Source organism: Prionailurus viverrinus, chromosome D3 (assembly GCF_022837055.1).
Source record: "Prionailurus viverrinus isolate Anna chromosome D3, UM_Priviv_1.0, whole genome shotgun sequence".
Classification (NCBI taxonomy): domain Eukaryota; kingdom Metazoa; phylum Chordata; class Mammalia; order Carnivora; family Felidae; genus Prionailurus; species Prionailurus viverrinus.
In genome coordinates this window covers 29,812,346-29,826,435 of record NC_062572.1, presented here as the reverse complement: position 1 = coordinate 29,826,435, position 14,090 = coordinate 29,812,346, and the positions used below count along the sequence as shown (strand labels likewise).

At 40.2% G+C, this 14,090-nt stretch overlaps 1 pseudogene; it reads right to left on the bottom strand.

Moving 5' to 3' along the window:
- Positions 1-1,464: 1,464 nt before the first annotated feature.
- On the bottom strand, positions 1,465-2,882 carry LOC125149362 (60S ribosomal protein L17-like; annotated as a pseudogene).
- Positions 2,883-14,090: the final 11,208 nt, after the last annotated feature.

Here is a 14,090-nt window from a genome sequence, read left to right as displayed (position 1 = left end):
TATTCACAATGTTGTGTAACTATAGTCACTCTCATTTCTGGCACTTACCATCATCCCAAACAGAAGCCCTATACTCATTAAACAATAACTCCACATTTCCTCCTACTCCCAGGGCCTGCCAACTAAGGGTTATGGCTGAGTTCCACTGAATGCATATGCCACATTTTAAAATCTGTAGGTGGATATTTGGGTTGCTTCCACCTTCTGACTATTGTGAATAATGCTGCTGTGAATGTGGGTGTACAAGTATCTGCTTGAGTCCCCGTCTTCAGTTCTTTGGGATACATACCTAGAAGTGGAATTGCTGAATCACAGTAATTCTCGGTTTAGCTGTTTGAGAAACCACCGAATTGTCTTTTCATGGTAGCAGCGCTGTCTTACATTGCCACTAGCAAAGCGCACGGGTTTCAATCTATCCGCATGTTTGCCAACATTTGTTATTTTCCAGTTTTAAAATTTATAGTCACTGTAATGGATATAAAGTGGTATCTTGTGGTTCTGAATTGCATTTCCCTAATGATTAACGATGAGTGTCTTTTCATGTGCTTCTTGGCCGGTTGTATGTCTCCTTGGAAGAAATATCTATTCAAGTTCTTGGCTCATTTTTTAAATTGGGTTATTTTGTTTTTGTTGAGTTTACTTATATTATTTTTCCCAATATTTCATTATGAAAAATTTCAAACATCCAGAAAATTTGAAAGGTTTGTACAGGGAACCTCCATATCCTCACTACCTAGATTCTTGGATTAAGGTTTTTTTTTTAAATTTTTTTAATGTTTTATTTATTTATTTTTGAGACAGAGAGAGACTGAGCATGAGCAGGGGAGGGGCAGAGAGAGGGGGAGACACACAGAATCTGAAGCGGGCTCCAGGCTCTGAGCTGTCAACACAGAGCCCGACGTGGGGCTCGAACTCACGGAGTGTGAGGTCATGACCTGAGCTAAAGTCAGACGCTTAACCAACTGAGCCACCCAGGCACCCCTTGGATTAAGTTTTTGCTTTGTCACCTATGTATGCATGCATCGGTTATTCCACCTGATGTTTTACGCATTCCAAAGTAAGTTATAGACATCAATACACTTCATACCTAAAATCTTCAACATGCATATCATTAACTAGATCAACATTTTGCAATCAACATTTGATTGCAAACTTAAGGTAACATTTATATATAGAGAATTATACAGATCTTGAATGTACCACTTTGTGAGTTTTGACAAATGTATACCCCTGCACTATGCAAACCCCTACCAAGAGATAGAACATTTCCATAACTCCAAAAACTTGCTTTATGCTCCTTCTCAGATAGTCACCATCCCCTCCCCACCCTCAAGAGGAAACCACTGCTCTGTTTTTCAACATAGATTAATTTTGCCTTCTCTGAAGGCTCATTGAAATGGACTCCTACAGTACGATCTATTCTTGTATAAGGGGCCATTTGGTTAGTATAATACATATTTTTAAACTTTTATTTGCATTTATTTTATCCAGAATTTACTCCCGGGCCACAAGTTTTGTTTCTTCAGTTTTTTCTGGGATATCTTTTTCTTCCATGCAACCTCCTCTTCTGGTTTAGGAACAATCTGCTCCTTTTCAATAAAGATCGGCTCAGTGTGGCAGGAAGAGCTCATATATGGGTCAGTCCAAACATGACCTCTGTAAGTTCTGTGCTGTATCTTGGGGTTTTGTTCACCTGAATGTGCTGCTCAATGACCAGAGAATCTACATCCAAACCCTTAAGTTCAGCATTACTCTTAGCATTTTTAAGCATGTGTAGTAAAAATTGAGCGCTCTGTTTGAGCCTCTGATTCTGTGTCCAGCCCCACTCTTTGGCCTGGGCATACCTACCAACTCCACCATTGTAGTAACAGAATGGCACACATTGCTTCTATAAAGTGACAGTCTTCAGATACTTGGTGGCTTTTCAGATATGCATACCCTTGATGGCCTGGGCAGTTTCGCGTGTGTTCTTTCTTTCTTTCTTTTTTTAAAGACTTTATTTTTAACTAATCTCTACATACAACCTGGGACTTGAACCTACAGCCCTGAGATCAAGAGTTGCAGGGGCACCTGGGTGGCTCAGTCAGTTAAGCACCCAAATCTTCATTTTGGTTCAGGTCATGATCTCACAGAGTGTGAGATTGAGACCCGCGTTAGGTTCTGCCCTGCATGGGATTCTCTCTCTCCCTCTCTCTGCCTCTCCCCTGCTCGTGTGTATGTGCACCCGTGCTCACTCTCTCTCTCTCAAATGAATAACTTAAAATTTTTTTTTCTAAAAAAAAAAAAAAAAGAATTGCATACTTCACCGACTGAGCCAGCCAGGTGCCCTTCATGTGCGTTCTTAAATTTTTTTTTTTTAATTTTTTTTTTCAACGTTTATTTATTTTTGGGACAGAGAGAGACAGAGCATGAACTGGGGAGGGGCAGAGAGAGAGGGAGACACAGAATCAGAAACAGGCTCCAGGCTCTGAGCCATCAGCCCAGAGCCTGACGCGGGGCTCGAACTCACGGACCGCGAGATCATGACCTGGCTGAAGTCGGACGCTTAACCGACTGCGCCACCCAGGCGCCCCTTAAATTTTTTTTTTAATGTTCATTTATTTCTGAGAGAGAGAGAGAGACAGAGCATGGGTGGGAGAGGGGCAGAGAGCGATGGACCGCAGAATCTGAAGCAGGCTGCAGGCTCTGACCTTTCAGAGCAGAGTCCGATGTGGGTCTCGAACCCACGAAATGTGAGATGAGATCATGACCTGAGCCAAAGTCAGACGCTTAACCGACTGAGCCACCCAGGCGCCCCTATGTTCTTAAAGTGAACATGAAGATTTGAACATCTTGATTTGCATGATTTTGTAGTTTTCTGGGTCAAGTGAATAGCGGACCATTTTCAGAGATCACCTCAGGCTGCTTATTGTGAGTTCAGTGTAATATTTTTAACAGTCATCCATCTTGTTGTGTTGTTTTGTGCCAGTCTTAGCCTATCAATAACCGTGTTGTGGATGGACAGCCTTTATGGTTCTTATGATTGTAAGATGCTTTTCAGCAATAAACATCAGGAAAATTTGGAAAAATAAAAATGTATTGCTTACAGGACCTGGAACTTACACAGCACACCTGGGGCCACACAGCAAGGTCACAGAGAGAGAGGGAATGCACACGGACCTGGGGTTCTGGTGAATTTATTTAAAAAAAATTTTGTTAATGTTTATTTACTTACTTCTGAGGCAGACAGAGCATGAGTGGGAGAGGGGCAGGGAGAGAGGGAGACACAGAATCCGAAGTGGGCTCCAGGCTCTGAGCTGTCAGCACAGAGGCCCACAAGGGGCTCAAACTCACAAACAGTGAGATCATTACCTGAGCCAAAGTGGGCTGCCCAACCGATTGAGCCACCCAGGCACCCATTTATTGGTGAATTTAAAACATAAGAGCAGGAATGTAAAACATGCAAGAGTTTAAAAAAACAAACAAACACCCCCCCCCCAAATGGCCCAAATGGTCATTTATCAAAATCAACCAAGATTTCTAAAACAAAGGAGCCGCAGTGGAGGGAGGTAGCCTGGCTCTTTATCTAGTTGTGTGGCTGGCAGTATGTTTATTGGAGATAGCCATCTCTGAAGAGGATGCCTCAGCCATCAAAGCTTAAATCAGGCACTCACATTACAAAAAAGAAACCCAACTGTCAGGGCTTACACTATGTGTGTGAATCAGAAATGTTTTCTTCTTATCACTGGCTAGTACTCCTTTGTTGTGAAGATAATTTCCTGCTTTCTAAAAATGTTATAATTTTACAATTTTTTAATTTTTTTTAAAATGTTTATTTGTTTTTGAGAGACAGACAGAGACAGAGTGCGAGCCGGGAGGGGCAGAGAGAGGGAGATGCAGAATCTGAAGCAGGCTCCAGGTTCTGAGTTGTCAGCACAGAGCCCGATGCCGAGCTCGAACCCACAAACTGTGAAATCATGACCTGAGCTGAAGTCAGACGCTTAACCAACTGAGCCACCCAGGTGCCCCTATAATTTTACATTTTAGGTTTAGATCTACAATGGTTCTCAAATTACTTTTCGTGTATGGTCTGAGGAAGGAGTTGAAGTTAAATTCTTCCCATATAGATAACTAGTTGTTACAGCAGCATTTACTGAAACAATTGTCCCTTCCTTATTGCATTTCATTGGCACCTTGTTAAGGAGTCAATGGCCATGTAACTGTGGGTCTGTTTCTAGGTTCTCTGTTCTGTTCTATAGATCTACTTATTGATCCTTATGCCAGTAGCACAGTTGATTACTGTAGCTTCACAGAAGGTTTTGAGAAAAGCATAGATTCTCCAACTTTTTATTCGTTTTCAAAATTGCTTTGGATATTTCAGGTTCTTTGTATGCCAGAAAATATTAGAGTTGTCTTGTTACTTTCTTCAGAAAATGCTTATTGGGATTGTGTTTAGAATTAGACTGAATCTATAAATCCATTTTGGGAGAATGGACATCTTAAAAATATTGACTTTCCAAATCTGTGAACTTGGTATCTTGCTCTCCATTTATTTATGTCTTATTTAATTTCTTTTAAGGTGTTTATTTTATTATTATTGTTTATTTTGAGAGAGAGAGAGAAAGAGAGCGAGTTGGGGGGGGGGTGGAGAGGGAGACAAAGAGAATCCCAAGCTCAAACCCACAAAACCGGAAACCGCGAGATCATGACCTGAACCAAAATGAAGAGTCAGACACAACCAACTGAGCCACCCAGGAGCCCCTATGTCTTTGTTAATTTCATGCAGCAATATTTGTAGGTTGCAATGTGATGTCTTGGAGGTTTGTTGTTCTATTTATTTCTAAGTATTTTATGTTTCTTGATGTTATTGTAAATGAAATTGTTTTTCATTTTCAATTATTTGTTACTATTACATAGAGATATAGTTAATGTTTGTATATTAACCTTACATCATGACTGCATTAGTTTGCTAGAGCAGCTATAACAAAGTACCACAAACTAGGCTATGTAAAACAACAGAAATTTATTGTCTCCTCCTTCTGGGGGCTGGAAGTCTGGAAAAAAGGTGTTAACGGGGCCATGCTCTCTCTGAAGCCTGAAGAGAAATCTTTCCTTACTCTTCAAACCTCCTGGGGTTTGCTGGCAATATTTGGCAGTCCTTGGCTTGAAGCTGTGTAAGTCCAATTTTTGCTTTTGTTGCCACATTGCATTCTTCCTGTGTGTCGGTCTTCACATTGATGTATTCTTTTTTAAAATTTTCTTTAAGTTTATTGATTTTTTGAGAGAGAGAGAGAGACAGAGAGAGAGAGAGAGAGAGAAGGGGAGGGGCATCCCAGGCAGGCTCCACACTGTTAGCAGGACTGATACAGGACTCTAACCCATGAACTGTGAGACCATGACCCAACCTGAAACCAAGAGTCAGACACTTAACTGACTGAGTCACCAAGGCATCCCACACTGATGTATTCTTATGAAGACATCAGTCATGTTGGATTAGAGGTCCACCCTACTCTGTTAAGACCTCATCTTGGGGCACCTGGGTGGCTCACTCGGTTAAGCATCCGACTTCGGCTCAGGTCATGATCTCACGGTCCGTGAGTTCGAGCCCCGTGCCGGGCTCTGTGCTGACAGCTCAGAGCCTGGAGCATATTTCAGATTCTGTGTATCCCTCTCTCTGACCCTCCTCTGTTCATGCTCTGTCTCTCTCTGTCTCAAAAATAAATAAAAGTTAAAAAAATTAAAAAAAAAGACCTCATCTTAACTAATTACACCTGCAATGACCTTATTTCCATAAGGTCACATTTTGAGGTATTGGGTATTAGGACTTCAACATATATTTTTTTTGGGGGGGGTACATAATTCAGCCTTGCTGATTTCATTTACTAACTTATAGACCTCTGTAATTTGTTTTTGTAGATACTTGGAGGTTTTCTATATGAACGATTATAACATCTGAAATACCATCTGTCTAGTTTCACTTTTTCTTTTACAATATTATAACTTCGATTACAATATATCTTTTTCTTGCCTTATAGAATTGTCTAGACCTTCAGTACAATGTTGAATAAAAATAGTGACATCAAACTTCCTTGCCTTGTTCCCAACCTTGGAAGGAAACAGCTCAGTCTTTAAGCCTTAAGTGTGATGTTAGAGGCAGGATTTTCATATATGTAGCAAGGATTTTATTTTATCTTAAATGTTTATTTATTTTGAGAGAGAGAGAGAAAGAAAGAGAGAGAGAGAAAGAGAGAGTCAGGGAGGGGCAGAGAGAGAGAGGGAGAGAGAGAATCACAAGCAGGCTCTGCACTGTCAGCTCAGGGGCTCAACCCTACAAACTGTGAGATAATGATCTGAACCCAAATCAAGAGTTGAATCCTTAACAGACTGAGGCACCCGGGTGCCCCAGATGCAGCAACAATTTTAAAGCAACCATTATAACTATGTTTAAGGATATAAAAGAAAATATGCTCATAATAAATGATAAGATGGGAATCTCAGCAAAGAAAAAGAAACTTGAAGAAAGAGCCAAGTGGAAATTCCTTAATTGAAAAATACAATGTTAGAAATAAAAAAATGTACTAGATGGGCTTAACAGCAGAAGGAAGGTGACAGAAAAGTCAGTGGACTCAAGATAGAGCAATATAAACTACCCAACCTGGACAGTGGAGAGAAAACTGATTGATTGAACAAATGAACAGAATCTTAGGGATCTGAGAAACCCTGCAGTAGGTCATAGGACCTATCGTACTTGTTCCTGGAATCCCAGAAAAAGCAGAGGGATAATGGAAGCATGTATTAGTTTCCTATCACTGTTGTAACAATTTTTCACAAGCTTGGTGCTTTAAAATAGTACAAATACATTATCTTACATTTCTGTAGGTTAGAAGGGTACACAGGCCCCACTGGGCCAGGGGTCAGCTGCATTCCTTTCTGAAAGAAAATCCATTCCCTTGCCTTTTCCAGCTTTTAGAGGCTGCGTTGGCCCCTGTCTCATTCCCTCATCTTCCAAGAAGGGGATAGTGGTTCACTTCCTTCTGACAATTGCATCACTCTGACTTCCTCTGCCCCCTCTTCCACTTTTAAGGGTCCTTGTAATTATACTGGATTCTCCCGAATACTCCAGGATACTCTCCTTACCTCAAGGTCCTAAACTTAATCACATTTGCAAAGTCTTTCTTTGCCATGTGAAAAAACTACATTCACAGTTTCTGGGGATTAGGTTGTAGACATCTTTGAGGGGACCATTATTCTTCCTACCCCAGGGAGGAGAAAAATATTTGAAGAAATAATGGTTTTGCTTTTTAAAAACTGAATGGAAGACATACATTTACAGATTCACCAAGGTCAGCATCCCCCAAACAAGGTAAAAACAAAGAAAGCACGGTTAGGAGCATCATGGTCAAACTGAAAGCTGAAAATGAAGAATAAACATTAAAAATAGCAGGAGAAACATGGCACATTATATACAGGTGAAGGATATGAATGTTAGCTGACTTTTCATCAGAAATGATCGAAAGACAAAAGACAAAAATGGAATAGCCTCTTTAATGTGCTGAGTATGGAGAATAGACTCATACATCCAGAATTCTATTTCCAGCAAAAAATATCCTTCAAGAGTGGAGTGAAATAAAGATATTTTTAAACAAAAACTAAGGTTATTTGTTACTTGCACACCTGCACAGCAAGAAGTATAAAGGAAATTCTTCAGGCTGAAGGGAAATGATAGGAGATGGAAACTCAGATCTCCATGAAGAAAAGGAGAACATCAGAAATACTAAATATGTGGGTAAGTATAAAAGACTATCTTTTTTCTTCTTATTTTAAAATGATGACTGGGGCGCCTGGGTGGCTCAGATGGGCATCTGATTTCAGTTCAGGTCATGATCTCATTTGTGGGTTTGAGCCCCACATTGGGCTCTGAGCTGACAGCACGGAGCCTGCCTCAGATCCTCTGTCCCCCTTTCTCTCTGCTCCTCCCTAGCTTGCACTCTTTCTCTGTCTCTAAAAATAAATAAACACTTAAAAAAATAATGTCTATAAAACAAATATTATAATTTTTAACCTTTCAACTTTCATGTTTATAAATATAATGATATCTCAAAAAACAGAGGGTGTGGCAGCAAATAGAACCATGCAATCTCAATGACATTTTACATGACATAGTACAATATTAACTGCAATTAGACTGCGAAAAGTTAAGATGACATATTGGAAGTCCTATAGGTACCAGTAAAGAGGGCAAAGTGGTATAGTATAGCTGAAAAGCTAATAAAAAATGGACTTCGAAAATGTGCAAACATGAGTTAAGAAGAGAGAAGGCAGGAAAGGAGGAATACAGTACTAAAAAACAAGGGGGGGGGGGACAGAAAACAGCAAATAGCAAAACAGCAAACAGACTTAGATTCAGCTACAGTAACAATTACATTAAATTTAAACAAAACAAACATTCCAACGAAAAGGAAGACATTGTCAGACTCAGACTGAATTCTTAAAAAAAAAAACAATTAAGATTTAAGTGCATGCTGCCTACAAGAGATGCACTTCAAGTGTAGACACTGATGGACTAAAAGTAAAATCATGGGAAAAAAGACATACCACAGAAACACTAATCTTAAGAAAACTGGAGCAACCAGGGGCGCCTGGGTGACTCAGTCGGTTGAGCATCAGACTTTGGTTCAGGTCATGAGCTCACGGTTTGTGAGTTCAAGCCCCACATGGTGTTTGCTGTCAGCGCAGAGCCTGCTTCAGATCCTCTGTCCCTCTCTCTATGCCCCTCCCCTGCTTGCACTCTCTCAAAAATAAATAAAAAACATTAAAAAAAAAAGCTGGAGCAACTATATTTCCATCAGAAAAAGTACACTTCAAAGGGTGCCTGGGTGGCTCAGTCGTTTAAGCTTCCGACTTCGGCTCAGGTCATGATTTCACAGTTGGTGAGTTGAGCCCTGCGTTGGGCTCTGTGCTGACAGCTCAGAGCCTGGAGCCTGCTTCAAGTTCTGTTTCTTCCTTTCTCTGCCCCTCCGTTGCTCACACTCTGTCTCTGTCTTTCTCTCTCAAAAATAAACATTAAAAAAAGAAAAAGAAAAAGTATACTTCAAGACAAAGACTATTTATTATGAGACATAAAAGGAGATATTTCATGATGATAAAAGGGTTATTAATCAGGAAAATCTACAATCCTAAATGTGTGTCTAATAACTGATTTTTAGAAAACATTAAGCCAGAAGTGATGGAATTAGTGATATAAATAGACAAATTAATAAGCATTCTTGGAGTTCCAACTAGAATAAATCAGTAAGGTCATTAGTGATCTGAGCACCACCACCAAACTCCTGACCTAATTGACATTGATGGAACATTCTACCTAACAATGGAAGAACATATTCTTTCCAAGTACATGTGGTACAGTCATAAAGACAGATCATATGCTGGGCCATAAAACAAGTCTCAATAAATCTGAAAAGATTGAAATTTTATAGAATGTTGTCTACCCAACAATGGAATTAAGTTGAAATAGATAAAACCAAAAACATATGCAGAAAACCTCTAGATATTTGGATGCTAAACAACATACTTCTAAATAATTTATGTGTCAAAAAAGAAATCAAAAGAAAAAGGAGCTATTTCAAATTTAGTGATAAAAATACAATGTATCAAAATTTGTAGTATGCAACTGAAGTAATGTTAAAGTGGAAATTTATGGCTTTAAAAGAAGCTATAGGGACTCAGTTGGGCTCAGTGAGGGCTCAGTCGGTTGAACACCTGACTCTTGATCTCAGGGTCGTGAGTTCAAGCCCCACCTTGGGCTCCACACCTACTTAAAAATAAATAAAAATAAAAGAAGCTATAGAAATGCTTTAGAAAAGGAAACATAAACCAATGACATAAAGTTCTGGGTTAAGTACAAGTAAAACAAGATTTAAAAAATAAAAGTAGAAGGGCACCTGGGTGGCTCAGTTGGTTGAGTGACTGACTCTTGATTTTGGCTCAGGTCATGGTACCAGGGTCATGGGATTGAGCCCCATGTCGGGCTCCTTCCTGAGTGTGGAGCCTGCTTAAGACTCTCTCTCTCTCTCTCTCTCTCTCTCTCTCTCACTGTCTCTCCCCTTTCCTCTGCCCCTCTCCCCTATTTGCACACACTCTCTTTCTCTAAAATAAAAAAATAATAAAGTAGAAAGAAGAAAATAACAAAGAGTAGTATCCAATAATATATAAAATAGGCAAACAAGAGAAAATTAAAGCCAATACATGTTTTTTTTAAAAAGATCAGCAAAACAAACTATACTCAACCAGCAAAAATGAACACAGATTACCCACATCAGAGATGAAAAGGGGGACATTACTGCAAACTCTGCAGACATTAAAAAGAAAATAAAGAGGGGTGCCTTGGTGGCTCAGTTGGTTGAGTGTGAGATTCTTGATTTAGGCTCAGGTCATAATCTCGCGGTTTGTGAGTCTGAGCCCTGTGCTGGGCTTTGCTCTGGAAGTGCAGAGCCTGCTTGGGATTCTCTCTCTCATTCTCTCTCTCTCTGCCCTTCTCCCAAGCTCTCTCTGTCTCTCTCTGTCGTGTGTGTGTGCACATTCTCTCTCTCTCAAAGTAATAAACTTAAAAAAAGGAACTATTATGAACTTTAATAATAACCTAGAATTAACTACAGTTAATATTCTATTTTATGATAAAATGTTGGACAATTTTTTTCCCTTAGATCAGGAATAAGAATAAGGATGTCCACACTCACTACTTCTATTCAACATTGTCTTAGAAGTCCTAGCCAGTGCAATCAAGGAAGAAAAAGACATAAAAGCTATGAAGATCAAAAAGGGAAAGGTAACACTGTGTCTATTTGCAGATGACATAATACTTATGGTAGGAATGTAAAAAAAGAACAACTACTATAGAAAATAGTACGGCAGTTTCTTATGGAGTTAAGGATGCACCCATTCCACTCCTAGCAATTTATCCAAAAGAAGTGAAAATGCAGACTTGTGTTTGAATGTTAATAGCAGCTTCAAGCAAGAAATAACCCAATGTCCCACAGATTGATAAATGAATAGAATTAAATACAATGAAATACTACTCAGAAAAGAAAACTATTGATATAAGCACAACATAGACAAATCTCATAATCATTCTGAGTGAAAGATACTGGTCCCCTTCCCCCCTAAAATAATACATACTATATGTATCTTAAAAGCCTATAAAATGAGAACTAGGAATTTTGGAAGTGATGGTTTCATGGCTGTATACATATGACAAAACTCACCAAACTATACATTTTAAATGTATGTGGTTTATAGTAGTTGGTGCCTTAGTAAAATTGTCTCAGTAAAATCATTTAAAAAAAAAAGCTGTTTGCTAATTCCAAAATCTAGATCATCCTGGGGCTGGGCTTCATTGATTGGCTTTCCTCTTACACATGGGTCATTATTTTCTGTATCTTTGTATGTCTGATAATTTTGGATTGTATCCTGGACATTGTGTATGATCTATTGTAAAGATTATAGTTTCTGTTATGTTCCTCTGAAGAACACTGATTTCTTGTTTTAGCAGACAGTTAATTTGGCTGAATGAAAACTGTAAAATTTGTCACCCTGGTAGTGTAAGGCAGCGGAACTCTTTGTCCCATTATTTTAGCCTCAGCTGGGGTACTCGAAATCTGCTCTGTACATGCATAATTCAGGCATTACCCAGAGATTTGGGCAGAATTTATATACAGAGTTTGGGGCTCTCCCGCTTTGGCTCTCTCTTTGCGACATTACTTCCCTCACTTTTCAGCTGCTATGGTTCTGAAGTCAGCCTCAAATTGAATGCCTCTCAGAAACAGTATTATCTTCCAGGCTCTGGTCATATTCTAGTCACTCTTACTGGGGACTTTCTGCTAATGGAAAACTCATGTTTTCTTCCATGTGTTGACTCCCTATCCAACACTATGCCTGCTCACTATCCAATGTCTTCAGATTTTAAAAAATATATTGTCCAGAGTTTATCATTATTATCCATAGGAGGATTGGTCCAAACCTAGTAGCTCCATGTTTACCAGAAGTGGAACTCTTCTCACTCATTTTAAATATTTTTTGAAGCTTATCTAAGTTGCTAAATACTATTCTTTAAGCCATCACTATAGATCCTGTAGTCTAAGCCGCCTTGACTATTATTCTATCTGGCAATCAATAGAATAATTTCCACTTTGCTCCTAGCAGTTAATTCAGCACCTGACACCTGCTACTCTAGGGTCCTGTCATCTCCTTTCCTACTAGGAAGCCAGTTCTGTAATGGCATCTTCCACATCACCCATGGAGGGCAGCAGTGGCTTCTCACAAGTGCACTCCTTTGTGCACTTCAGGCCCTCCTGAAGATCTGGGGGAGCTCACAGGCAGCTTGTAACTTTTCTAATCATAAACCCAATTCAACATGCCCCTTTTCTGAGTCTTCTGACTTCTTCCTTTGCATTTTTTCATGGCTGTTCTAGCATCTCTCTTTTGTTTGTTGTAGACCATGACTTTTCCCAAGGGCCATCCAGGCAGCATATAGGAATAATTGTTTCTTGGGGTTCCTGCCAGAGTCTCCTATGTCACAGGAGAGTACCCATATGTTGACCAGCTCTTCCTTATCCATTTTTATGTCCTACTCCCTTGATCCATTGCCTTCAGGATCCATATCAAGGCATCCTCTTCTGGTTCTTGCCAGCTCTGCTCAGACAAACCTATAGCTCCCTTGCATACCATCTGTGCCCTCTCAGTGGTCCCAACATTTCAGTTAGTCTATGCTGAGATATGATCCTAGTTTGGGGTGTGGTGGCCTACAGGGGAGGTGGGGGCAGACCCAGAGACAAACATTATCTGATAAGGTGTCTGCCTCTTCTGAGGTGTGTGCAGAGTTCTCATGTAAGGTGGGGCCATTTTATTCACCAGAGGTTTCAGGGGAGTCTGGAGTTCAAAGTGCTCAAGTGCATCCACCCAGATATCCTCACTCCATGTTAGGGTTCCATTTCTTCACCATCAGGGCCCTAACTTCGATGCAAAGAGGCTTGTCTAGGTTGAGCTACCTACTCTGCAGTGCCTCATGTTCATCTTCCTCAGGCTGCAGTCTCTTGATATGTGCCAGGTGGCCTCTGACTCTTACTGTTGATTAATATCTTTGAACTTGCCATGCTCTTTCCTCAAGAAGTCAATAATACTTTGTGACAGCCACTTAGCCCCTTAGCTTTTGTAGTTACCATTTCCTCCTTACCTCTCTAGTGCCGGAGAACTGCACCAGCTACTGCCTCCCTTTCCACTTGTCTCCCATCCCAATTCTCCCAGATGACAGTTTTCACCATCACACTGCTATTCAAGCCAAGGGCTATTAATTCTACACATGCCATGAGTGATGGTCTCTCACTGCCACCCAGCTGGTTAGTGATGCAATTTCAGAGTGCCATTGTTAGAGTCAGTTTCCTGGGACCACCCACTTCTGGTACCAACTGTTTTAGGCCAAGTTCCCTAGGAGCAAAGCCTGACATAGAGATTCTTATCCAAATGACTTATTTTTGAGGGTGTGCTCTTAGAAGGAGTGAAGAAATCTGTATTAGTTTTCTAGATCTTCCTTAACCAAGTCCCACAATCTTTGTGGCTTAAAACAACAGACATTCTCCCACAGTTCTAGAGGCCAAATGTCCAAAATCAAGGTGTCAACAGGACTGTGCTCTAGGTGAGACTCTGTTCCGTGGCTTTTTCTTAGCTTCTAGTGTTTCTGGCAATCCTTGGTGCCCCTTGGCCTGCAGATGCATTGCTCCAATCTATGTCTATCATTACACCATGTTCTCCCTGTGTGTCTGTATCTTCATGTGGCTTTCCCCTCTCTGTGTGTCTGCCTCTGTCTCTTCTCACTTCTTATAAGCATGTCAGTCATACTGGATCAAGGGCCCACCATGACCTCATTTCATTTACATCTTAATTACATCTTCACAGACCCTACTTTCGGATAAGTTCACATTCCATGGGTACCAGGGCTTAGAACTTCATCTCTTTTTTGGGGGACACAACAGAAGCCTAGGGTAACCATTCTGGTTTGTGCATTGAAATTTGCCTCCTGGCAAACTCTTTAGTGTCAGGAAACTGAGATGGTTGGTCAC